Here is a 4,256-nt window from a genome sequence, read left to right on the forward strand (position 1 = left end):
TGTCCTCAATAGAAGGAGAGGCAGCAGGAATAATAAATTGGGAAGATTTAGGAACACTCTGTTGGTACTCTCGGCCACTCTTAAGGGCATAAACAGCATGACATTGGTTGGAGGACCTTGTTAGGTCTAACCTTGTACCACATTCAGTGGTGCATTAGTTGGTTCTTGTGAACTAACAGGTTGATGATGCCTAGGATTAGGCTCTAAATGACTGGGAAAAGTTCCCTTCTCCCTCTCACATAAAATTAAGACAACTTGGGTGAGTTCTCTTATAAGATTTTGATGGTTTGTCATAAGGAGGGCCATATTCTTTTCCAAATCACTTACTCTACTTGCCTCTTCAGTATTGGTAAACCCAGGGGGTTGTTAATAAGATGATAGGAGAGGAGGGCTAGGGAAACTAACCTGAAGCTCTACATTTGTCCTAGGAAAAGTATTTTGAGAAAAAGGCTTTTGTACAAAAGGAGGCCTTTGGGGTCCAGGCTGATCTCGATTATGAAAATTAGAAGGTTCTGCTTGGTTGTCTGGGTTCTAGGAGAAATTTGGGTGATTTCTCCACCCTGGATTGTAAGTGTTACTATATGGATTTATTCTGATATAGGGCATTAACACTGTCATTAGAAGTGCCCTCAGAGGTGTTGGGGAATTCTTCTGTAACATGTTCAAGGGATTGGCACCAATTGCACATCTTAACTATATTGACTGGTGATGGTTCTTTAGGAACAATAGCTTCAATCCTTTTGATTGGGCTATCCAAGTGGACTTCCTTGGCTACTAACCCATCCACAAAATATCCTCCCTCCTAGAGTTCTTTCACTTTCTTGGGTTGATTCTCACTCACGGGTTTTGTCAACTGAGTCAAGTAAGAATTCACATGCCTTTCCTTCATCTGTAAAGCATGTGAATCCCCTAGGGCATATAGACTTTATCATTTATTTAGTTGGTTAATCAATACCCTCATAAATTATTTGACATAAATGCCATAAGTCTAGGCCATGATGAGGGTATTCTTGGAGTAGATCCTTTAATCTCTCCATAAGTTTAGAAAAGGACTCACTAGGCTTTTGCCTAAACTGAAGGATATCACTTCTAAGCTTATTGGTCTTGTGAGCTTAGAAAAACTTCTTAAGGAAGACAATTGTGAAATGTTCCCATGAGGTTATGAAATTTGTGGGTAACCCATACAACCACTTCTTAGCTTGGTCTTTCGATGCAAAAGTGATGAACCTAACCTTAATAGTATCATCAGAAAGCTATTAGATCTTAATTAGAACACATACCTCTTCAAATTCCTTTAGAAATAGGTATGCATCCTCAGAGGTCAGCCTATAGAAGTGGAGTAACATAGTGATGTATTGAGATTTGAGCCCAAAATTATTACCCTGGGCTTGTGTTAGAACTATGCAGGAAGATTGGGCTATTCTAGCAAGTAGAACCTATCTTTCAGAGATTTAGGTGGAGGGTTTTACTATTGGTCTAGGTCTTCCATAATGAAAGTTATTGATGAGAGTATACATATAGGATCCTTACTTGTTGGATTTCTTCTTTCTAACCAATTCACAGTATTATGTACCCACCCAGCACTCATGCAATAGGATACTATTCACAACTAGAATAAGACTAGAACAAAAGAATGGAAAATATATATATATATTTTTTTTTACTTTTAAATTTTTTTGGCTTTTTGCAAGCTTACCGACAGGGATCCGGGGTTGCTTAATTTCTGAGGTACTATTACAGGGTGGAACCTATCTTTACCATACTATGAGGCTTGGTGACCTCCACCAATACAATTATTATTGCAAGTTGTTCTTCTCAAAAATTCAATAAATGATGAAAGAAAAAGAAAAAAAAAATAAAGCACTCCAATTTATCTAAAGAAAGCAAAAAATAATATGGAACTATTTCTCCGACAACGGCGCCAAAAACTTGTTTGAATTTTAAAAATAACCGCAAGCATATGGATCAGTGTAGCTAATGGATCAAACATAAGGAGAGTAGCCACTTCACTTTAGGCTTCCTCTAGTAATGCAAAAGTGTAACGATTGATTATGGTAATCTACTTCTAACTACCACCCTAACACAAACACATCTAAAAGCATCCTAACCAACACATCTAGGGAAATTGATATTGAAATTGTAATAAAAATTGAACGGCCTAACCATTCACATCTAACCTTAACCATTCGTCATCTAGGAATTTAAATACTCAAACTATGCAATTAAAAAGCAAATAACTGAAAGTAAAAGTGCTGAAAAGTAAATAAAAGTACAAATAAAGGGGACAAAGCCAGAGAGAGGCACACAAGTAGGTATCTCTACTTAGCCTGAGGGATGCACTATAAATAATAGGAGCTTCCCTACTTGACCAGAGAGTTACTCTTAAAAGGAATGCTCTACTTAGCTTTAGGAGAAGGGAGGCAAAGTAAATGATAAAAGTAAAAGGATGGTTCCATAGCTAGAGAGGGTCAAAGCCAACACATGCATCTAGCCAAGGACCTAGGGGGAAAGGGAAAGCATCAAAGTAAAAACTGAAATTTAAATCCTAAATTAAGAATGAATGGGCAGCAAGAAGAGGGAATGAGAGAGGGGGTGAGAAGACTTATGTAGAAGCCTACTTACCTGAACTTCAATACTTGAACTTAAAAACTTGATTGATTTGAGCTACTACCAGCCCTAAAAACCAGATCTAGAATGAACCAAATCTAAAATTTCTAGGCCTAGAAAAAACAAATCTAGAAGAGAAAAACTGAACTTGAAAGAGATGCTCCACAGCTTGTTCTAGTCACTTAGAACTAAGCCTAGAACTAGAAATTGAAAATTACAACTTCAATACCATAAAAATAAAATAAAAGGCTGAACCAAAAACAAAAGTGCTTGCATTCATTAAATAAAAAAAGCATTACATAAGTGCTTAAACCAAGACCTAAGACAAAGAACTAGAGAATTAGAACTAGAGGAGAAAAAGAGAAAAACTAGAGAAGAAAGGTGCACCCTCCTCCCCTTGGTCGACTCTCTTATATAGGGAATGGGGAGGTAGAGATAAAATAGGAAGGAGGGGATTTTTTTATTCTTGCCTCTTTTTTCTCCTATATATTTTTTTTTTCTTATCTTCTGTGCACAACCTCTTGGCCAAATTTATATGATGAGGTGGAAAATAGGAATTAGGAGAAAAGGGAGAGAAAATAGGGGAGAAAAGAGGAGAACGCCCAAGTGTGGGCCCCTCTTGGATCGTTTGTGAGGTGGAGGGGAGAGAAGAGAGAAAATAGGAAAGAGGAAGTAGGAGAAAGGATCTCCCACGATTTTATTTTTATTCCCTTTTTTTCTCTTTCTTTCCTATTTTTTCTCTCTTATTTCCTTCTTTTTCTCTCTCTCTCTCTCTTCAAACTTGCGCACAAACCCCCCCTTTGGATGATTTTTCTTGCTTTGTTTTGACCAATCTTCTAATTTAATGGGAAATCTCGTCCATGCCTGTTTGAGATTTAAAAGTAGCCGCAAGCATATGGATCATTGTAGCCAACAGGTAGAACACAACGAGAGCAGCCACTTTATTTTAGGCTTTTTCTAGTAATGCAAAAGTACACAAATTAATTATGGTGATCTACTTCTAACTACCGTCCTAAAACACATGCATCTAAAAGCATCCTAACCAACACATCTAGAAAAATTGGAATTGAAATTATAATAAAAATTGAATGACCTAACCATTCACATCTAACCTTAACCATTCGTCATCTAGGAATTTAAATACTCAAATCACGCAATTAAAAAGAAAATAACTTAAAGTAAAAGTGTTGAAATAAAAAGTGCTGAAAAGTAAAGAAAAATGCAAATAAAGGGGACAAAGCCAGAAAGAGGCACACAAGTAGGTTTCTCTACTTAGCCCAAGGGATGCACCATAAATAATATGAGCTTCCCTACTTGACCAGAGAGTTAGTCTTATGAGGGCTGCTCTACTTAGCTTTAGAGGAAGGGAGGCAAAGTAAATGACTATAAGTAAATCACTAAAAGTAAAGGCAATAAAATGATGGTTCCATAGCTAGAGGGGCAAAGCCAACACATGCATCTAGGCAAGGCCTTTGGGGGAAAGGGAAAGCATCAAATTAAAACTGAAATTTAAATCCTACATTAAGAATGAATGGGTAGCAAGAAGAGGGAATGAGAGGGTGTGAGAAGACTTATAAAGAAGCCTACTTACCTAAACATCAATGTCACACCCCGTTCACACAGAATCGGACTGGTGACCAGGCTAACAC

The 4,256-nt window shown here is 37.3% G+C and overlaps 1 non-coding gene across 1 annotated transcript; it reads left to right on the forward strand.

Moving 5' to 3' along the window:
- Window positions 1–990: 990 nt before the first annotated feature.
- On the forward strand, window positions 991–1,097 carry LOC122094529. The gene has a single exon (XR_006144844.1). It is a non-coding gene; the product is annotated as a small nucleolar RNA R71 (small nucleolar RNA).
- Window positions 1,098–4,256: the final 3,159 nt, after the last annotated feature.

Source organism: Macadamia integrifolia, chromosome 11 (genome assembly GCF_013358625.1).
Source record: "Macadamia integrifolia cultivar HAES 741 chromosome 11, SCU_Mint_v3, whole genome shotgun sequence".
In the NCBI taxonomy this organism is placed as follows: Eukaryota; Viridiplantae; Streptophyta; class Magnoliopsida; order Proteales; family Proteaceae; genus Macadamia; species Macadamia integrifolia.